Source organism: Ischnura elegans, chromosome 4 (genome assembly GCF_921293095.1).
Source record: "Ischnura elegans chromosome 4, ioIscEleg1.1, whole genome shotgun sequence".
Lineage (NCBI taxonomy): Eukaryota > Metazoa > Arthropoda > Insecta > Odonata > Coenagrionidae > Ischnura > Ischnura elegans.
The window spans coordinates 132830998-132855440 of NC_060249.1; positions in this window are offsets into that span (position 1 = coordinate 132830998).

The following is a 24443-nucleotide window of genomic DNA, read 5'->3' on the forward strand; positions in this document are numbered from 1 at the left end:
AATAATCTTTCTGCACTGAATTGTTGAGGCCTTTACTTTGTAGAATTCCATTTTATGGTTGGAAGGAAATTACTTAGCTTTTCTACAAAAACACACACTTTATTGCCGACTAGTTTCGGTTACACTATACCATTATCACCCTTCCCGTCACTTACCTCTCCCCTCTCCCCTTCCCCTCCAATCACCCGACCACAGAGTATATATACCGGAAAATTCTTATGTGTATCACTAGTCTTGATAATGGTACAGTGTAACCGAAACTAGTCGGCAATAAAGTGTGTGTTTTTGTAGAAAAGCTAAGTAATTTCCTTCCAATAATAATCTTTCTTTCCAAATAAACAAAAAAAATCGTCAAAAAAAAAGTCCTACAATTTGTATCGTATCGACGATAAATATCGCAAAAATGCGAAGAAATTGGGTTATACGAAATGTTAAATAAATGTGGCACTAATTACAATATATCTTATACACAATCACTTGCTAAATGATTCAATTTCCAGCGTCCGTCGAGCACGGTATTCTCCGTGGCCAGCAGCAAGCTCCAAACTGTGCCGCACGCTCGAAAAATCGATCTTAATTTCGGCGTCGCAGATGGTCGCAATTGTCCTTCTGGTATCAAACTCTATAAGTTTTGTTGTATATGTGGAGTAAATATCTCGAGGTAACTCGGTGATCCTTTTTTATAATCGTACATGAACACAAAATTTCGACGAAAACAGGGTCCGCCATTTTGTATCGTATTGGCCACAAATACTACAACTGAGTCGTGAAAGTTGACAAAAATTAATGATAATAAACCGCTTAACAGTGTTGTAAATTTTTGTTTCTATTGAATTACTACAGAAGGTGTGGCAATAATTTTAACATACTAAATTTCGAAAAAAAAACATGGATGCGGGCAATTTTTACGAAATTTGTTCAACTTTGAGGCCAAGTATTTTGTTTAAAAAAGCAGCCTATGAAAAACGGTTTGCGTCAAAAAATGCTTTAATGTGTTGATAACAACTGTGCAAAGTTTCAAATTCCTCACTCAAAGAAATCGTTTTTGAGGTTTTGTCCAGCTTTTTTCGATGTGCGCTGGTTCAGTCACCGTAATGAAAAGATAATTGATGCCTATTTTACTCAGTCAATAAGAAAATAGTCTGAGGTTTACGAGAAAGTACTTATACGCTTAAGTAAGAGTATTTTCAAACTTAAATGGTTCTTAATATTGCGTCTAATCCACGTTTTATTTGTATAACCTCACCGTTCTCCAGAAAACAGAAAATATTTTGTAACAGAATCATTGACCTGTCACGGTATCTTATGATATGAATGTTAAACAAGAAGTATTTACGCCGAAAATAAAATATTTGCTGTTTAGTTTTGGCTCCAACGCTTAAAATCCTACTCTAGAACCTTACGAAATAAGTTTTTTAACGATAATTGCTAGTGAAACATAAGACCGATGACACAACTGCTATTATTACGCTCGAATTATTCAAAATGCAAGAAAAAATTACGTTTAGTCCAGACTAACCTACTAAAACGTACCCATACCTGACGCTTTAGTATTTGAAATATTATTATATGAGCAAAAGTCTCAAAATCACTCCAGTAGACGTTTCCATCTAATAAAAAATCTGTAAGTCCTGCCAAATCACCAGCATAAATAATTGTATAGAAAAACGTGATATCTCTTAAATTACCCTTCAGATCTTACTTACCGTGCATAAAATCATCACCACAAGGAATTTTATAGTTGCAGGAAAGAAAAAAACCACATAAATAAAATACAGATATTTTATATTTTCATTAGTCAATCACAATAATATCTGCAATGTTTTCTTCTTACCCTTATCTAGCTAGGCGAAACAAACATTGTCAATCTCTTTTGGACAAAAATTACTTAAAAGTGCATTTTCAGATGCCATAATAACTATCTTCAATAGTTTCTCTGACGAATCGACAAAAAACAAATCCACATTCATCATAGTTCTATAAGTCAGTTCTACCACTATGCCTTTGTCTACTAGAATCTAGATGATAGTTGAAGAAATGACACCTTCCTCCAATTTGGACACCTGTAATTCAACACGAATCCTCCCCATCTTCTCGTGCAAGGCCACAGATTTTTTTCGGATATCACTCGATCTGAAGTGAATCTCACACACCTTAAATCAATAAATAACAAAATACCATGTAAATTACTTCGTCATTTCATTTTCGCATTCCGCATTTTGCATGAGAAATATATCTAATGACTAGGCTAATAAATATAGGAGATGATTATATACATCAATGATTTTTTTATTTAAAACTAGAGCATAAGATAATTTGAAATGATGAAAGCCGGATACCGTTTCATTCTGGTTCATTGCACCACTCACAATTGTAAGAGAAAAACGCATATTTTCATTTACGGCGGTCCATACACACAAATAACTATGCAAGTTCCTGACGAGACTCAATGAATTTCTCATGATTAAACGCTTTATGCATATACATAAGATTAAATAAATCTGAAAGCAAGAATTGCTAAAAACGTATGTGCTTTCCTCTGTAACAAAGGCACTACGCCAAAAATAAAATGACTATGGTAGCGTCATCGAAAATACCCTGGTTTTTCAAACCTAAATTGCTAAAGTATAGATAAATAAGCATTTTTACTGAGTCTCCGACGAATAACACACCAAAGGGCAAGCTAAGAAAAAATATTCGATCCTGTAAACTCGGCTGCTAATTCCCCGTAACTCCTTCAACCACACGTTTACTGAACGAACGAATACAAAAATGACAACTAAAATACAAGAATTTTCAAATAAACTGCCGCCACAATACTTTAAATCGCCACTTTCAGTACTGGAGTCATTCATCAACATCCCCAAGCCACATCTGGTTAGAAGTTACATCCAAATAATTACAGCGAGAAAGGGTACATACCTTGAAGAAAGATCTGAGGTTTTCCCGGCGTATGATGTTGTTGAAGTTTATTCGAGATTGCCACCGGATAAGGTTCTCCATCTCTGCCGACGTTTCGATGGCCGAGTCGTCCATCGTCATCAGGGCTTGGCCCTGATGACGATGGACGACTCGGCCATCGAAACGTCGGCAGAGATGGAGAACCTCATCCGGTGGCAATCCCGAATAAACTTCACCGGTACATACCTTACTGATTTTCCTGGTGCTGAAATTGTCTCTCCCCAAATACACTTCTTCTTCAACTCAGGATCTTTTGGAAAGCTAAAAACTTGAACTTCGGGTCCACTCATGGAGTTTTCTTCGCGTCCCGGCACTACACACGTGAAAGGAACTTTGAACAAAAATTCCTAACAAATAAACGTTTCTGAAGTCCATCGAATGAAATTCAAGAATAAAGAACTTCCTTCCCCACGCCCCCCGCCTACGCCCCGCCGCCCCCCTGCCGCGCCACGCGTTTCTCGATTCGCGCGACGATACCCCGTCAGTCCCGAGGATATTCCCTCCTTCCCCTTACGTGCTGGCAGAGTGGATCTAGAGGGATTAATAATGATAAAAACACTGCTATAGTCTCACTGCGCTATGAATACAATTTTCATGGCTCAAATCGCTGCTGACAAGTGGATGCCAGTGTTCATTCATTATTGCCAATACTCTAGCAAAAGTAGTCTATTTTCGGCCAGCTGCATACGACTAGAACTTTTTCGAAATTAAAGAATTATATTTAGACGCAATTGAGTATTATAAAAGTTCGATCTTCTATATTGCCTAAAGTGCGCCTATCATTCCCATGAAATAAAATCGTAAACGAAAGTTAAATTTTTAAATCATCTTAATCATTTCCATTACCAAGAAAAGTTCGTTAATATCGCCAGATAAAAACAAGATGATCCAGTTATGAACATCGTTTTCTTGTATGAATGCTTCAATCTAGGCTCACAAAGAGCCAGTGAAATTTACGAGAAATAACAAAGACCTCAATAATCAATTTAGGTTGGAAAGTTTTTGTTTTCTTTAATATTCTTATTTTCAAATTTTATTCAAGGCAATTTGCTATTTCTGTCAATTTTGGAATATATGATGATATTAGAGGCCGTATTGGATAAAAGAGCATCTCGACGGCCACTCTAGGAATTCATGCGTTACAAGAAAACAGAATATTCACAACAAGTGCCTTGTTAATGCAATAGTTGTTCCAATATTTTCATAAGTTACGAAGAACGTCCGGAAAGTAGTACCCATTTGTACCGTGTGGAGCGCTGGTAAGTAAAGTACTCACCGGACAATTTCTAACATGTTCAATTGTATTTCAGCTGTCTGTGTGCAAAGTTTCGCCACGCTGCACTGTGGGCGGAAATCGGAAAAAGCCGGACAAAATTACAAAATGGCTTTTTTTGAGTTATAAACTTGAAACTTCGCAGGTATACTCAAAAATGATTGAAATTTATTGGTATGTACTTCATTTGACATAGATCCTACCCGTTACTGAGATACAGAGGCTCAACGTGAGCAAATTTCCATAAAAAAGCCCGTCTTCAATTTTCTCTGAAAATCTTCCAAAGTAAGTGAATGGTGAAGTTATGGTTGGATTCTTTCCGAATAAAAAACCACATAATCTGTTATGGTGTTTTTTCTTTAATTTTCCGTAATCTTAAAGAATACAGCTCATAAATTCTTACCGTGCAGTAACAAAATGGCGGATACTGTTTTTCGACGAAGTTTTACATTTAGGTAGAGTTTCAAATAGATTTTCGGCAAGGTCGCGCAGAGTACCTTATATGAGAGCATTGTTTGAAGATTTCTTGAGGTTTTTATGCAGTTTTCTTTGAAATAAGTTTGCGTCGCCGGAAATTACATTGATTTTTCGATCGCGCGGCAGGGTTCTTCTCCGCGCGTCGGGAGTTGGATTAGCCGCGCCGCGGTAAGGTTATTGAAGCTGTATGGGTTTTAACGCTCAACATTCACCGTTTTTATGTTTTGCTTCAAGACACCGATTCTCAAATGGTCTATGGTGAAGACAGTGGAGGTTTTTCATGCGATGTACTTGCACGTTTCATCGAAGTTCATTTCGTTATCTTTGGATACGATCGAAGACCATGCTTCTATTAAAAGCGATCAAACCTCGACAAAGTGAGTTGTTTTCCTGGGACTCATACAAAAAGACCTACCAGAAAGATACCAGCTGAGACCCTTATACCTTCTTCAATCACCGATCCCTGACCCTCAGGATTCTAATTTCGAAAACGGTCGTTTAATGACACCCTGGAGCGGAGCCCTTGGCCGTCTTAACGGAGGTATTTCCATGGGAACGAAAAAATGAACGATTTTTGTGTCGCTTCAAAAATTAGCTCGCTGAATCCATAACATTTCCGGAATATGCTTTGCATTATTTTCTCAATACTTCTACGGGAGTTGGTATTTTTGTAAAAATCTGTTTCTTTCAAATTTATTGAATAAATACTATTCCACATTTAGCTTTACGTTACAAAATTCATACTTTATTCATACGTACCGACGGATCAATATTGACATATATGGCGTGAATAAATTATTCTGCGACAACGCTGCGCTTGATAAAGGAAACTTACCCATGCGGGACTCGAACCCGACACTTCTTTGACAGGCGAGCATTTTACCCCGCCGCCACCCAAGTCGGCAAATTGAACAAATAACGAACTGCAAAAAGCGTCATTAAATCTAATGTTTTACTCTTGAGACGAAGAGAGTAATGTTCAAGAAGATGGCTAATAATGCAGTGTTAAGTGACTTAACATTACTAACCCTGAACATAGATTACTGATGGCAACTAAATAATCAAAATTTTATGGACGAAAATTATGGATCGTGTTACAATCTCATGTTCTGCACCTACAGTAAGCACTAGAAAGTTGTTGAAGCAGATACGATGAAGACAGGGTAGTTTAGGTAGACAATTCCACGGGAACTTCTAGATTTTTTAAAACGTGTATCATATCCTCAGTTCTACTTTGACTGTGGTGAAGGAAAGTTAAGTTCTCTTGATTGCGCAGAATTTGTGAAAGTGATTTTAATTTGCTTGTGGAGCGTAGAAATTTCAAACTTCCACTTGCCTGTAAGTACGTTTTTGAATAAATCCCCGAACATCTTTTTCAAAATAGTTATTTTAATTTATATTATCAATTTTAGCTGAAAATTTTCTTAGCATTCCTTTCCTAACTAAAATAAATTAAAATTTAAATTATCAAATGCCACTGTTTAATTACAATCGATACGATATATCCAATATGCATTCAGAAAATCATATGTGGCAGTGCAGCGTACACAAACCAACAGAATATTAATCGATATCAGGTGAACGATATTTTACATCCCCTAAGTTATTCATACCCGACGCTATTGCACCGCAGATTTAGAACCCCATGATTCAGCTGTCCTTCAGTGTGTTGCAAACTAAAAACTATCGTTTTTCTTAATTTCGAAATGACTATACTTCCCTGTAGGATAATAAATTATATGGGTTTTAAGATTAAGAAAAAATTAGGAAAATAAGGTAAGCAATGTAAACATCACTTTTCCGTTGATCATGGTCAGTAGTAAACAGAACTTGATCGCGTAAAATCCAGAGTGAAATCATTAAGGCCATCCACCTGCCTTTCGATATAGGTAATGTCTTTCTGATTTTGTAACTTCTTTTGTCTCTTTTTTCACCTAAAGCGGATGGGATGACAAAATCGTGTCGACGTCGGCAGTGGATTTTCCCAGATAGTTTCATCTAAAATTGTAGAGCCTATATGTGAGAAGTTCCTCCGATGCAATTTAAATTCTTTATCAAAAGTTTAGAGATAAATGTAATTAACCAAGGGAAAGTGGAAATTTCACTCGTTACCTGTAGCGCATTTGTTACCTGCTGCTTTTTGATCAAACTAAGAGATACAAGGGAAATCATGATTAGGAATTTATCTGAAGCATCCACTTGTTGCCACATTTGCTTCTATTGAGAGTGGCCCGAACTTCCATCAAAACCGTACTGTGGCATTTTTAGTGTCCCCCCCCCAGAAGTTTGAGGGGAGAATTCTGGATGGTATGCTGTTGACTCAAACCCAGGGGATGATGTTTTGCGGAGCAGCCGGTCAACAGGAGCAGTGGCGCAGTAGTTGAATTCGCCTTGAGTACCCCCTCCGCCGCTTGGAAAAACACCTCCCCTCAAATCCTGTCTCGTTTTGCAATAGGCAAGCTCTCTTCTGCTCGTGCCCTGGTCGTGGACGCATGTCTAGTGAGACATGGCAAATTTAGAGCAATTATTCTGCTGGTATTTAGCTGGTAATGTTTCCTTTGGGATCATGAATTACTATCATTGTTTTCTGTAATACTTCTGATTTTGAATACTCTACTTTGAATAGATATCGAACGGTAATAACTCGTAAATGTTTTGCTACCTTTTTCTTGTGGGCTGATTTTCTTGTTTGTGGAGTCTTTCCCTGATCCAGTTTGTGACCGACGGTTGGAGTTTTCCCTATGTCTGGGCTTACGTGAACAATCAACTAGATTTACGACGTAACGTCACATATTTTGGTAGCAGAGACCGTGGTTCGATATCCTGTCCTCTCGTCGAGGTCTCCGAGTGCTGGACAATGGTGACAATTCTCCACTATTTCTCCACTTTTTGCAGTTTCTGGTTGTTTCTCCTCTTAAAAGTGAGTTCTTTTATGTTCCATTAAGTGCTTTTTGGTTCGTGTGGGATTACGTGACTAGTGCTCACGACATTTTTCCTCGTGGTCATATGCCATTTGACATTTTTTCGTAATGTTCTTGACAGTTTGGATAGCAGATAGTTATTCTCGCACCCCTTTATCTCGATTGGACTCTTCTAGTAATAAGAGATAGTTTTATTTCTCGCTCTTTCTCTCTCTTTTTCTCGTTGTCGTCACTTCACTTTTCAAAATGCCTGGAGGTACTGACAACCCGTACAATATAACTTATTTAAGCACGGGCGAGGATCGTAAGGCTAGGAGTACGGCTAATGTGTCCCTAGGAAGTGAAGTTTCTAATAATGAACGGGAATCTTCTTTAGAAGTGGTTCCACCTCGCCCAACGCACGAGAAAAGTAGTGAGATTCACGTCTCTCACGAAATGTCTGCTTCTCAGACATTGCCAGTTTATGAAGCGTTAGTAATTGTCAAACAATTAGGTACTAAGTGATTTTCCGCCATTTGAAGTGTCAAACTGTGAGAATTGGTTTAATTTCATGTTAAAAGTTAATGAAATCGTTTCTTTGTCTTTGGTTCCTCTGTCAACGTTATTGTATCTTGTAGTATCTAAACTTCCGGCCAGCTCTCGTCATTTTTGGTTGTCTATGTTAAACTTGAATCTCTCATGGCCTCAAATCACGGAAAAAGTTTGAGCTAGAATTGTAAGTGACAGAGTTTGATCACTTGATCACCACGAAAGTAAAGAGATTCCAATTTCCTCGCGAGACGCCCCACGATTTCGTGTGTTCTGTGCGTAATGCCATTCAGGTGTTGGGTTTGCAGTATACAGAGTCTTCTATTGTGCGACTCATTATTCAAGGGTTAAATCCTTTAACAAAATCTGCAATTATGTTCTCAAATCAGCCCAACACTTTTGAAGAGTTGGACTCTGTTATCACGCAGGCTTCTAAACACTTGATGGACTGTGCTGAATATTCCAACACTTTCCATCGTATATCTAGGAACACGTCTTCTGTTGCCTCTTCCAGCGTGTCTAGGGAAGTTTCCATTCCTGTTAAATGTTCTTACTGCCATAAACCTGGCCACAAAGTGAACGAGTGTCGCAAAAGACGACGATTTACTCAGCCTGCCGTGAGTTTGATGAGTGTCCGTGACAAGTGTTCGACTCGATTGCCAATATTATCTATTAATCTTCATTCTATGCCATGCCAGGCTTTAATTGACACTGGCTGTTCAGTTTCAGTGTGTGATGAAGATTTCTTTGCTTCTCTGAAAAGTTGCCGGAGAAAGATTATTCGTAAGAATGTTGACGTCGATTTAATCACGGTGTCGGGGCAGTCTTTTCTTATTAATTCCTCTGTCTCACTCAAGGTTCAAATAGGCAAGTTTTCTTGGAACCACGTGTTTTATCTAGCCAAAATCCCGTTTCCCGTGTTACTGGGCGTGGCTTTCATTTGTAATTCAAAGATGATCATTCGTGCGACGAATGTCAGTTTTGAAAATGCCCCGAATTCTCTTTTTTCTTTTGCGGACAATTGCGAAGCGTTTAAATCGGCGCCAGTTAGTAACTCGTCCGAATCACATGTTCTATTGTCCACTGAAAATACGTTGTGTGATAAGTTGAAGGGCTTATTGTCAAAATTTCCTGATGTGATTTTTCACGAATTGGGGGTCACATCTGTTATTACCTACGAAATTGAACTGCTAGATTCAACTCCGATTCGATCCCATCCTTATTCGTTGTCACCTCCAAAGGCTAATTTAATGAAGAAACACATCCAATCTTTACTTGATAAGAAAGTGATTGAGGTTTCCAATTCAAACTGGTGTTCGCCATAATCAGACGGTTATCCAACACCTTCTGTTGAACATGCATTCCAATATCTTGCCGATGCAAAATATTTCACTGTTCTTGATCTCAATTCTGCCTTTCATCAAATACCATTATCTGAGAATTCTAAGAAATTAACTGCTTTTGTGACGCCGCTCGGAGTGTATCCGTATAATAGATTGCCTTTTGGTTTTGTAAATTCTCCTCAAATATTCACTCGTCTGATCAATGAAGTTTTAGGGGATTTGAAATATTCCTGTGTCTATCCATATATTGATGACTTGCGTATCTATTCCAAGTCTGCTGAAGACCATGTATCTCATGTCCTCAACAAACTACGCAGTGCCGGTTTGACGGTGTGCGAGGACAAGGTTAAGCTTGGTGTGGAATCACTCACTTTTCTGGGCCATCTCATCAAAAATGGAACCTTGCAAGTTGATCCTGAGAGAGTGAGACCAATTGAACAATTCCCAGTTCCCAGAAACGTGAAGGAAGTGGCCAGATTCATGGGACTTTGTGGGTTTTACTGCAAATTTATTCCAAGGTATTCTGAAATTTCTATGCCACTGAATCGCTTGAAACGTAAAAATGTTCCTTTTCAATGGACAGCTGTTGAAAATGAGGCTTTCTGTCAGTGGAAGAAAGCTCTCACCAATCCACCAGTATTATCTTTCCCTCGATTTGACGAGGAATTGCATTTATTTGTCGATGCCAGTAATTTGCTGTAGGTGCTGTTCTGAATCACAAAGTAAATGGTGATTTTGTCCCTGTGGCTTTTGCTAGTAAGGCACTCTTGGAACATGAACGTAAATTTTCTTCTTATGAATTGGAGTGTCACGCAATTCATTTTGGGTTTCAAAAATTCTGTGTTTACTTACAAGTAAAACCATTTCACTTGTACACTGATAATGGTGCCTTGACATGGCTTTTCTCTCATCCTAAGCAGTTGGGCAAATTAGGCAGGATGGTGCTTAAATTATCCTCTTATAAATTCACTGTGCATCATGTTCAAGGATCATCTAATTGTGTCGCAGATTGTCTTTCTCGCATTGAGCCATCCTCATCTACAAATAGTCAATCAGATGTGGAATCATACACTCATAAGGAGTCAGCTGTTCCTTATTCTTGTGTGTTACATAAATTGCCTTTGTCATTTGTCGACATTCGAAAACACCAACAAACTGATCTCGTTCTAAAGGATATTTTCAGTCAGATCAATAATAATTCCTTGAACGACAAAAACTATTTTCTGAAGGGACAGCTATTATGTTATGGGAATTCTAAAATTAAGCGAGGAAGAGCTGTTTTGCCTACGGTCTTGAGGCCTATGATTTTTCAATATTTTCACTGCTCTAGTCTGTCTGCTCACTTGGGCATGACTAAAACTTATTATAAGATTAGCAGACACTTTTGGTGGAAGGACATGAAAAGAGAGGTTTATGACATGGTCAGAAAATGCCATCTGTGTCAAACTTGTAAACCCAGAAATGCTCCACCTCCTGGCATGCTATCGTCGCACAATCCTTCTGAAGTTTGGGAAAGACTTTATATTGACTTTGTGGGACCTTTACCTTTGACTAAAGGTGGACACCAATATGTACTTTCTCTGATTGATGGTTTTTCTAAATTCTGTTTTCTTGAGCCAGTTCGTAAGGCTACTGCTGGTTCGGTTGTCTCAATATCACTCAAAGAGTGTTCCCTAAATTCGGTTTCCCAAAATATTTGGTTTCTGATAATGCTCAAGTTTTTAAATCTCATGCCGTTAAGGAGATGTGTTTGCAACTGGGGGTTAAGCAAATTTTTGTTTCTCCATACCATCCCTGTTCTAATCAGGTAGAGAGATTGCATAGAAATCTAAAATCTGCACTTGCTATTTTGTGCAATAATGCTCACCATATGTGGGACACTATGCTGGGTGACTTAAATTTTGCCCTGAATACTACCTCTCATGAGAGCAGTGGTTATTCTCCTGCCAAAATAATCTTCGGCAGAGAACTTAAGCATCCTTTAATTAATCAGTGGGACATTCCAAAATCTTTATTCCAGAATGATCTCAACGATAATGACAGACAAGCCTGCCTGAATCATGTTATTGCTAATTTAAAAAAGGCTAGAAACAGGCATAAGGAAAACTATGATAAATCTCACTCCCAAATCACTTTCTGTGTGGGAGATCTTGTTCTCTGCAAAAACCATCCTGTCAGTTCTAAAGTTGAACTGAAAATGGCAAAACTGGAACCTCTGTGGAACGGACCTTTTGTCCTTAAAAAGTATCTCTCTCCTGTAACAGTTATTCTGGAAGTTTCTCCTGGGAAAGAGAAAATCTGTCATGTTTCTCATTTAAAGGCATATCATGGTGGCATTGCTAATTCCAGTAATTAAAAGGAGAGCAATATCAATGATTTTTTTTTATTTTTTTTCCTCTATGAATGCTAATGTTTGCTTTCTCAAATACTATTTGATGCTTGATTCGGTGTTATATTTCTATTGATTCCTAATAATATTGTTTTGAATAATGAATAATAAGTCTATTTCTATGCTTGTAATTGAAATTTGTTCTGAAATATTGTATTGTACATGCTTATTCTCACTGCTCAAATCACTCATGTTATTTAGTGTTGGTCTACTGCGGTTGTGAGATGGGGTAAGGTGGAGGATTTATGGGTGTTTGGAGGGAGAGGACGGGAGGATAACTTGGGGAAAAATCCCCGAGATGGCTCGTTTCCAGATAAGCTGTGGAGGTGGCCCCAGTTATAAAGATTCAATTGTGTTTTGTGTCACCTTTCCTCCACCAAGACTTTATGGATATTCTCACAATTAGTGATTCTTGACAAAGATAAGTGTCGTGATTTTGCAGTGTTCGATGTTCTATCGATGGCTGAGTGATTGAATTGATCAGCTGATCTTAAGACTGCCTACTGTATTTTAGTGTGGCTTTTGGCGTTGAGTTGCGACCTTCATCGCCCGACAAGTATGAACTTTCATACTGTCGCAAACAGCACGTAGCTCTTCAAGCTATTTCTTTTGTTAATTGAAGAGTGAAATTTAGAGTGATTTTTTTGTTAGCATCGCCTATGCTTCTTTTTTGACTTGTTTAATTAATACTGAGAGATATATATACACATCTTGATTACATTTAGTCAGTACTTGATCAATATCTGACATGAATACCACATGCCTTGTAAATTGTTAATAATTATTGGAAAATCGAGGAAATTAGTGCAATCTATTGTTATTTATGTAAATCTTGTTGAATTTTGGAGGATTCTTTATTGATGATTAATTATGGACTGATAATATTCACAAACATGGAGGGTTTAAAGGGAGAATTAATAATGCCAACGTATATCATTTGAGTGAGAAACATATGATGCTGAATATTTTAGCTGCTATTTTGATAATCAATAATTATTTAGTGAATAACCGTATATTTGAATAAACTTGTACTTAATGATTATATAAAATGGGGTATATATTTTGTTGGTCGACCCTAACTTTCTCTTGGGTTGAAATATGAATATGGGTAGAAGTTAAAAAAACATTTTTGTCAATCGTTGTTTTCTGTTTAGGTGGTTGAACCCAACTCGATGGTCAACCCAGTGTTCTCGTGAACCCAACCGTTTTGCCAACCCAATGTTGCCCATTTTTTAAGTGGTTGGTTTAAAAAAAATCAGAATATATATCTGATGGGAGAAGGAACAATTAAGTTTGGTAAAGATATCCTGGTGTTATACCAATAATAATCTTCCCAGTTCCTTCTTATCGCTGATGGTAATTATTTGTAATTTTGATTCACTGGTACACCTAAAAAGCATCAAATTATGAGATATTGATTATTAATTTTATTTTCTTGCTATATAATACTAAATAATTAACACTATATCAATCAACAATATTTCTTGTCTCTCTCTTGTAATTATGCCATGTGACTCACTTAAGAATTCTGTTGAATTCCAAACATCACTCTTGAAGTTATCATTTACAGAGTGATAAAAATGTATATTCTTCTCAAAACTATTTTTTGAGTGATATTTCTTGAAAACTGTTGTCTCAATCAATAAACTTTTTTATATTCAGTTCAATTCTAACCACTGAATAATGGTTTTTTGTAAATTTCATGGGGGGTTAAACAGTGGGGGTTCATCCAGTGAAAACCAGTGGACCTGTGATGCCTCGATAAGTATTCTAGGCATTAATCATTTCTTGGTGGAGGTGTCTTGGTCCACAAGTTCAAGCAATTTTGTGGTCATTTTCCCACAGAGGATGTGGCATTTTTAGTGTCCCCCCCCAGAAGTTTGAGGGGAGAATTCTGGGTGGTATGCTGTTGACTCAAACCCAGGGGATGATGTTTTGCGGAGCAGCCGGTTAACAGGAGCAGTGGCGCAGTAGTTGAATTCGCCTTAAGTACCCCCTGCGCCACTTGGAAAAACCCCTCCCCTCAAATCCTGTCTCGTCTTGCAATAGGCAAGCTCTCTTCTGCTCGTGCCCTGGTCGTGGACGCATGTCTAGTGAGACATGGCAAATTTAGAGCAATTATTCTGCTGGTATTTAGCTGGTAATGTTTCCTTTGGGATAATGAATTACTATCATTGTTTTCTGTAATACTTCTGATTTTGAATACTCTACTTTGAATAGATATCGAACGGTAATAACTCGTAAATGTTTTGCTACATTTTTCTTGTGAGCTGATTTTCTTGTTTGTGGAGTCTTTCCCTGATCCAGTTTGTGACCGACGGTTGGAGTTTTCCCTATGTCTGGGCTTACGTGAACAATCAACTAGATTTACGACGTAACGTCACAGTACTTAGAGATTAATCTGTAGTTCACCACACATTTTAATTCTTGAGAGGTGGAAGTGGTGGCTAAGCAGGCTATTGTTCCCAATATGGTGTGGTTCAGTGGTGCTTGAAGGTTTACTTCGCACATGGTCTCAGTTATTTTAATTCCTTCGTTATAAGCTGCCTTTTTTGCTATCGCTATTCTATCATAACTGGGATACAATTCGTGTTCATGGCTCAGAGCTGTCCTACGAAAAGACCGATGTTGACGCTTGGTCAAATCAGAGGCAATCCTCAATGACAGTGCCTCTTCCACTGTCATCTCAGGGTGGACCTTTTCACTCGTCCTCCACTTTGAAAGAACTCTCTTAGCCCGAGTAGGGGTCGTAGTTGTTATTTCTGCAATTAGCTGAGCTGCTGCAGTGTCTACTCTCTCTCTTAAACTCACAGATGCCGCGAGAGCAAGCTCAGCAGTAGTAGCAGTAGTTTTTAAAGTTTGAATTTTCTTCTGCGTGATCTAACACATTAGGTGCGACATCTTTTTGGCCGCCCTGGAATGCCTGGCAAATATAATATAAATTTTGTAACATGAAGCTACAGGGGGAATTTTATTTAGTCAATCAATTTGAGAGGAATAGATTTTTACAAAAATACAATACTCAACCGGCTGTCGTTGAAGTATCCGGAAAGTGATGCATAACAAATTCTGTAAATGTTATAGAGTCAGCGAGCACTCTTTTGTATTGACACAAAAATCATTCATTATATCGAGAACTCTCTACCTATTTCTTAAGGTATGGCCATAGAATGCGTTTTGTCAGGAAGTCATTGAGAAATTTCAGAGCAAGAGGGCCTTGTATTAAATTCAGCTTCCGCGATAAATAATGGAGCAAATATTTTTTACCGAGTGAATGATTTTTTTACCAATTCCAATATTATTTTGTAGATATCAAGTCATGTAATAATGTGAGGTGGCATTTTCTATGGATTGGCGGATGGAGCCTATGTAAAATTTATAAATAATAAATTTGTCGAACCTATGGTTATCCAATGCCCTAATGCGTACACGGGGAGGAACGTATGGTAAACGTGTAAAGACATGGTAATCTGAATGTCAAAGTGGAACTGAGGGTATGATGCACATTTTAAAAAAGCTAGAAGTTCCCATGGAAATACCTCCGTTAAGACGGCCAAGGGCTCCGCTCCAGGGTGTCATTAAACGACCGTTTTCGAAATTAGAATCCTGAGGGTCAGGGATCGGTGATTGAAGAAGGTATAAGGGTCTCAGCTGGTATCTTTCTGGTAGGTCTTTTTGTATGAGTCCCAGGAAAACAACTCACTTTGTCGAGGTTTGATCGCTTTTAATAGAAGCATGGTCTTCGATCGTATCCAAAGATAACGAAATGAACTTCGATGAAACGTGCAAGTACATCGCATGAAAAACCTCCACTGTCTTCACCATAGACCATTTGAGAATCGGTGTCTTGAAGCAAAACATAAAAACGGTGAATGTTGAGCGTTAAAACCCATACAGCTTCAATAACCTTACCGCGGCGCGGCTAATCCAACTCCCGACGCGCGGAGAAGAACCCTGCCGCGCGATCGAAAAATCAATGTAATTTCCGGCGACGCAAACTTATTTCAAAGAAAACTGCATAAAAACCTCAAGAAATCTTCAAACAATGCTCTCATATAAGGTACTCTGCGCGACCTTGCCGAAAATCTATTTGAAACTCTACCTAAATGTAAAACTTCGTCGAAAAACAGTATCCGCCATTTTGTTACTGCACGGTAAGAATTTATGAGCTGTATTCTTTAAGATTACGGAAAATTAAAGAAAAAACACCATAACAGATTATGTGGTTTTTTATTCGGAAAGAATCCAACCATAACTTCACCATTCACTTACTTTGGAAGATTTTCAGAGAAAATTGAAGACGGGCTTTTTTATGGAAATTTGCTCACGTTGAGCCTCTGTATCTCAGTAACGGGTAGGATCTATGTCAAATGAAGTACATACCAATAAATTTCAATCATTTTTGAGTATACCTGCGAAGTTTCAAGTTTATAACTCAAAAAAATCCATTTTGTAATTTTGTCCGGCTTTTTCCGATTTCCGCCCACTGTGCGCTGATGCTGACTGTAAACTTTCTGTGAGTGTTTACGATGCTCAAGAAAATGGAGAAGACAGCGAGTTGTGAAATTAGAGCTGTGATTTGCTTGTGTCAACGCAAGAAATGTGAAACCTAGCGATGTTCACCGTCACCTGAAGGAGAAGACACTGTCGTGGATGAGTTCGGCGCTGGTGCCGTGATTTCAGCGCAGAGAACACTCATGATGACGAGCGTTCCGGACGGCCCTCAATCATTACGACGAACTGCTGCGTCCAATTGACGAATTTGTGAAGGCCGATCGGAGCGTGACAATTGATGAGATCAGTGAAAACTTCCGAAATGTTTCACGAGCTGTTATTCATGAAATTGTTAAGGACCACCTGCGAAAATTTGCACAAGGTGGGTCCCTCTCATGTTTGCTGACGAACACATAACCACTCGTGTGGCTGCAGAACTGACGTTCTTGGAAAGTTATTCTCGTGAAGAAGACTCCTCCTTGACTCGCACAGTCACTGGTGACGAGACATAGGTTTGTCATGTAACACCTACGAGTAATAGACAATCAATGGAGTGTCGTCATGTTCATTTACCAAACAAGCCGAAAAATTTCAAAACGGTAATGCCTCCCCGGAAAGTTATGGCAACCATTTTCTGGGATCGGCGAGGCGTGCTTCTTATTGACTTCATGACCCTACAAAGGCCAATGCTTATTGTACTGCATTGAATAAATAACGGCGAGCAATTCAAAATCGACGCCGAGGGTTGTTGTGTAGCGGCATTATTCTCCTCCACGACAATGCTCGGCCTCATTCGGCTCGGATAACAGGACAACTAGTGCAACAATGCAAATGGAAAACTTTCAACCACCCTCCCTATAACCAAGACTATAGGCACACTCAGATTTTCATATGTTTACAAAACTGAAGGACGTTTTGGCGGGAAAGAAATTTGAAAGTAATAAAGAAGCTGTGACTGAATACTCAGGCGGCTGAGGAGTATGAAACTGGGATACAAAAACCTCATCACACGTTATGACAAATACTTCAATTTGTGAGGTGACTATGAGGAGAAGTAGTTTCAGTCTAGTAGAAGAAGTTCTTTACTAATGAAATTTAATATTTGCTAAAATGTACCAGGTTTTGATTCCAAAACGAGTACTCCTTTCCTGATGCCCTTCGCATGAACGTTGTAGATTTCACCAAGAGTCGAAGAATTTGATAGTGACATGTGACTATGAGTGGGTCGATCTAGAAAGGACTTCGGAAAGGAAAACACAGTTGAATTTGGAGCTATGCTACGCTGGAGCTTAAAGAACATCCTCGGCTTCCGTGAAAAAATGAAAGAGGTTCATTCACTCAGAGCTTCAAACCTATTCATCGAGTGCTTCAAAGCAATGTTTGCTAGTTTGGGTGCAGCTCCACAGGCCTAACCACAGCGCAAGAATTTCACGAATCCAGAGTGTCGCGTCGTATTTCTTCCCCTTCGACATCTCGTGCCTCGATGATCGTGTGCGTTCAGAGGCTTCGCCCTGGATTTGAACGGGGGACCCTTGCACCATCAGTCATTTGCCATTCATTAGCCATGCCCTCAACACTGCTCCGTCACGGTCCCAAAATTAAAAACAAAAAATGAATAAAAAAAGTCAGAGGTGAGAGTTTTTATTTTTGAAGAATGGGTATGGAAATTACTATCTTTCGCTGCATAGTAAAAATCATTATGACACCGAGCCAATTCCCTCATTTTTCTTCATCGTGCTTTTCGGGGAGGAAAAGAATTGAGTAACGGAAATATCACATACAAACTTACCGCGAAAAGGCCACCCCCGAGGTAAATCACGGAATGAATCAATTCCATTTTTGTCAATTCGTATATTTTTCAATCGAAATCTGCTTCAAGGAAATAAGAGTAATTTTTTTCGAATTCTTCCACGAACCAAACTTTTCCCCATGTCTGCACCATATGATTATACAGATACATCAAAATCTTTCATAATCACACAATTCTTCGCTTTTTTCTGCCAAAGTTTTTTTTTCCAATAAGTGCGTCCCCCGCCACATGGATCACGAGAGTTAAGCGTGAGGATCCACCGAGGCCTGAACGATTCGAGTGAACTGCGACAACTTCACGCTTGGCCTCGCCTTCTACTGCAGATTAAATAACGTCTCCCCACGACAAAGTAGCAACCGGGAACTAAACTAGGAGTTTAGCTGGCAGCAGTGACGTGAGGGGGAACATTTCAGTGAACTCCCAGTCCCTCACTCGGCTAAATTTCCGGGTCCGCGGAGAATTCTCCCGTGGAGTAGATGTGCTGAGAGGGGGGGGAAGCCTTTGCATTGTTGTTGTCCCCCTGAGAGAGAGATCTACCCCCCCCCCCCCCAAAAGGTTCTTCTTCTCTCCAAGTCTGCGCGGAAGAAGTTTCTCCTTTTGGCCAAACTCGCACCCGCCGTCAAATTCAAGCGGATAGAAGTGTTAAAGGTGGCCGGCCCATAAATTACGTCGCGCTCACGTGATAAGCAGTCAAGGGTGGGGAAATTTTTGAATGCACGAGGCACGTAAGACCAATTGTGATTATCTCCCTCCCAGCAACACTCGAAGCTTGGAATAGTATTGTTTACGAATCTGGAAATAATTTTCGTGATCGTACAACGCGGGCCTCAAATAGGTTTCCTGGTAGAAATAGTATTGCCTAAGGAATTGCGTCTTTTTTGCAAACATTCTCGTTTACGGGCCAATTTGAACGCCTTTGTGTCATTCACAATGGTAACAACGTTAGTGATGAAGTGGTTTTAGAAAGGAAAAGAGGTGGAGTACTGGAAGAATTGATTATGTCAATGGTTATCGTTCAAATACGTTGAGAGATGAAAGAGAGGAAAAGAGGAGATATATTGGCAACTTCACAGGTGGCGGGGAGAACTACGGGGGAATGTGACGTAACACGATGACAAAATTTCCTAACCTATATTCATCGTCATATCACTCCAGCACGTACCGCATCACTCCCGTACGCATTGAAATTGCCTGTGTAACTTCTGAACAGTTATAACATCAACAAAATCTACCAAAAAGCATGGGTGAAAATAGTTAGTCCGATGTGATAAACAAATAAGATGCTGACGCGTAAATATCTGAAACCTGTCATGGCTGACCTTGCCTATGAACTGGATTGGCCCTTAATGCACGCGTATCTTCGAACACTTATATCACTTCCTCAGAGCATGCCACGTGCGAGTAAATATAACACACTCGAAGCTGGGGTTCCATTCCCAGCGCCACTCCTAGCAGTTTGCGATTTCGAAATCCAAAGGTCTTGTGTAGATTGAATTAAGTTCTGAGCCCAAACGCCTTAGCCATCAAACTCTCTTTCACCGGTTTGACCTAAGGTAACAAAAACCTTCGATGAACTTCTTTACTTACCTTTATACTATTCAAACATCCAGGCTATATCTCAGGTGATTTCTACATTATACTTCACTACCTATGATAGCTTTAGTTATAATTATGTGGGCGATATATTTTCTCTGATGAAAATTATTTATTCGCTCCAAACGAGATAACGAATTTAATGGACTATATTTTTGAAGTCGCATTTTCCCTAGAAACCCCCGAAAAGGCCTGCGGCCTGTTATGGTCACTGTGGGAGGTCTTACACTTTTTGTTTGGCATTTTTACTTAAGGACCGTTTATTTTTAAGTCGAATAGATTAGATCAGAATTAGATATAAGCAATATTTCCATCTTCACGTAAAGCGAGCGCATAGTACGTAGGCTACAATATGAAAATAAATGTTTATAGAAAGAAACGTTTTCCTGAGGGGCTAAAAATTGATAATAAACTTCTACGAGTCTAACAGAGTCTCTAAATTATTCAATTCAAATACAAAAAACGTTGAGACCATGTTCCACTGTAGCACCCAATTCATACGTAATATCATAACATAACGACAATGAAAATCACATTTATTAATTAGTTTTCACATCACTCAACCAAATTCTTGATATATGAATAAGATGTGACAGATGTTTCCCTTCGTAAGCTTTAGAGAGAGATGGTACAGACAATAGAATTGCGTAGAAACTGAATATCAATATCTAGTGCAAATGCGCTAGAAGGAGATCCTTAGCATGAATTGGGGGTGGTATGACGAATTTTTTCGAATATTATTAATCATGATCACGAATGATACCACTTCAGAAATACCTCTATCCAAAATTTTAATGAATCGGGATACACAAATATCACAACTCACAAATATACAGCTTTAATATCAAACGCAATGCGCAATAAATCTGGTGAGTAACAGAGTTGCCTTTGGTGACCAAGGCATTGTCAATGTCAAGATTTCGATAATGTTTACATCTACATCTACATAATCCTCTAGGGTGTTTGGCAGGGGGTGATCAATCACCAGCATGCAGCATGCATTTGGACTCCCACATGCACACCACATCGTCCAAAAAACGTCCCGTATAATAATAAACTACTACTATATACTGTTAGAATAATAATTGAATTAAGAAACATGCATTGAGTTTTACATAGGTTAGTAGGCTACTCTACAAGTCATGCAATCTATTTACGAGTTCTATTGCTGCCGTTATAATCTCTTATTGATCGTGGAAAAAATGAAATTCGGAATCTGTCTGTTCTACAATCTATCTCTCTTATTTTATCTATATGATCTGATCTTCCGTAATATGTTGGCGTCCGTAAGATATATGGTTAACCTCGTCAGAAAGGACACTGCTCTTGAATTTATCTAAAAGGTTTAGTCTATTTTTCAATCTACGCTCCGACAGAGATTCCCATCCGAGTTTATCTAAGAGGTCAGTTACACTAACAAGACTATCGTACCGACCTTTCACATACCTGGCAGTTCTTCTTTGCACGCGTTATTAAGCCTTTTTCATGAGGGTCCCAAACACTGGCAGCGTATTCCAAATGTGGTCTAACGAGGGAAAAGTAGCTAATTTCTCTCACTTTGTCGTCGCACTTTCCTAATATTCTTTTAACAAAACCCATATTACCATTACACAGTGGCCGGAAAGGCCGGCCTGGCTGGACAAAAGTCTGTCGGGCGCTTATATTGCACGCATAAGCGCCAAATTTTTTTGAAATATCTTCAATGTCGATAACTTAACCTTATTAAATGGTTAAAGTAATTTTCTCTTGACCTGAGGCAAAAATAGGGGGTTTGAGAATTCCCCGGTTTTCACCATAGTTATAGCCTGATAGTTAATTATTAGCTGAAATTATTAGAGATAACGGCTATGGGTATTAGCCCCATCATATTTGATGATAGGTTCTTACCAGGTTTAATTTAGTGGGGCAGTTTCTAAATGACCGGTGACTTTAAAATTACTCTATCTCCTTTTTGAATGACAAATTTTAATTTCGAAATTTACAATGGAAATAGCAATGTTAAAATGCGTTTCACAATACTTAAATGTTTATACAATTTACAGAAAATAATCACTTTTAGACATTTTAATAAGGCGAAATTTACTCTTGTTAACCCTACCAGAACATTGCACCTAATACAAGAAATTAATGACCATATACCAATCACTTTGCAACATTTAAATAATTTAAATTTTACAATTTACAGAAAATAATCACTTTTAGACATTTCAGTAAGGCGAAATTTACTCTTGTTAATCCTACTTAGTCAGAAACAAAACCATCCGAGTCACTTAGGCCATAATTTTCATCTATTGATGGCAATAGAACATTCATAACTTCGGGTGGGTAAGGGGAATTCTTCACTTTTTTCTATTTCTTTTGGAAGATATTAAATGGTCTGATGATACCAGAAGAATGTTGAAGAGGTCTTCATTTACCGTAGCAGTAGAGATTTTCCTCGTATTGCTTTCCCTGTAGCGCCTTATATCCTTGTTTCGGGACTCCTTTGCCTCTTCGGACAAAACACCAATTGGTAAGGGAGCCGCGCGAATGATATCACTTCCATGAATCAGCATTTTATGCACAGATGCTGGAATATAATACCATCCGTATAGCTCCACGCACAACCTAGCCGTCTCCAAAGCATATAGCTTAAAAACTTCCACATCAACCGTGCGTTTTGACGCCACTGCTTTCAACACGATAGGTACCTAATCTTTGTATTCGTTCCTTGCTGATTCCAGTGACTTCTGAAGACAAATCTGGTTGGGCGAAAAATCTCCTCGCTGCATTGCAATCATTCGTGGAGCCATTTTTTTAATGTCAACTCTATACAAAATGTGAAGCATGCACTCAAAACTCCTTATCCAGGCGTGAAGAGGTGAATGGCCAAACTCGAATACATCTATGTTTACGGGTCGTAATAATAATAGTTTTATATCATTCATTTGGCAAGGACTATCTTTGCAGACATTGCAAAGTCTGGGAAGAAATACCATCGGCTTTACCATCGACCATCGACAAAACGAAATGATGATCAGCTTCCACATTAAACCAAATGGACGGCCTCAATTTATTTATCTCTTCGTCCATGTATGCCTTTTCCTCAACGATTAAATTACTAGTTTCCTTTTTAAAAGAGAACTTGATCGGTAGGCAATATCTTGGCGAAGATGGCCGTGGATTCTTCCATACGGTCAAGTCACTCGATGGTATATACAGACGCAATGGCACAATTGTGATACAAAATAAATCACTGGTCGTGAATTCTTTGTGGGCTGAGTCGGTTAAGGAGTGGGTGAAGAAATAATTTGACCATTTGCTTTGGGGAAGGGGAACTTAAGGAGAGGAGAGTGAGTGAGTGGCAAATAGTAGTTCATTCATAAGCATATTTGTATCACTTTGCACAGCTTCAAATTGCTGTAAAAATTACTAGCCTTTTGCCTTATTTTCAAGGTGTAGAATTTCAGGTTGGAAATATTGTAGGGGATCAATTTTTTCTGAATTTATGATATCTTTTACTGGCATATTTTATTTCTCCTTTGTCAATCCTGCTTTACTTTGACGAAGGATCGTTTTCCGGCCCCCATTGCGCTGAGATCGGATTTTCAGTTGCACGGGTGTCAAGGTTACGGTTCCCAGTCACGTCTAGTAAGAACAAACCATTCTCACAATTTGGCTATTTCCGTTTTCCTATGGTGTTGCGGGTAGTGTCCACAACACCCATTACCTCATTCCAGCTAGCAAAGCAACTAATGTAATCAATCAAAAATAAATTAACAATTATTTATAGTTTTATTACACAATGCAACTTTTTATAATAAAGTAAATATAAAAATAAGTTTAGATAAACAAATTACACATAAAGTCGTTCCCAAGAATATTTTAGTGCGGATGATTTTTCCAATTTCGCGCGTATCTCACTAGCGCCACTCTGCGGTAAGCTGAAACGTACCGCTCGAAGATTCGTATGTCACTGTAGAAATTACATTATAATTCTAAAAGGCGCAAATAGGCGCAGCCAATTTTTGCTCAGCATGTTTTATAAGACTATTGCCTACAATAATCCGTTAAAATTATACCGGGGCCCTTCAGGGCTTTTTTTAAATGCTAACACAAAGTACGTTCATAACAATTTTGGTCAGATTGTTTTCAACAGATTGATACTTCAGAATAACTATAAGTTTTGTCCAAACTATGAATTAAGTATAAGGATAAGTCTATTTATTTCCACTTTTCATTAAAATATTCCATCATTATGGTTTCAGTACCACTGATACTGATGCCTAAAAGTCAGTGACCGGTACAGTAAAATCATGACAAGTCCCGAATCGAAGTTTCTAGCCATTACAGTGGATTGCATTTGAAAGAAATCCGCAAAAACAGCATACTATCTTAAACTACAACTCAAAACCTATTCAATAAGCACATTTCCACGTTATTTATCCGAACTTAAATATTTGACTTTTGTCCAGCCAGATCGGCCGTTCCGACCACTGTGCATTAGCTTGACCGGTTATTCCCCGAATATGTTTATTCCACGATAGATCATTATTGAGTCTAACTCCTAGATATTTCACGGATTCAACTGCCTTTAATTGGGCGCCCCGAATGATATAGCTACGTTGTAGATAGTAATTCTTCTTCCAGAAATTCATTACGACGCATTTTTCCA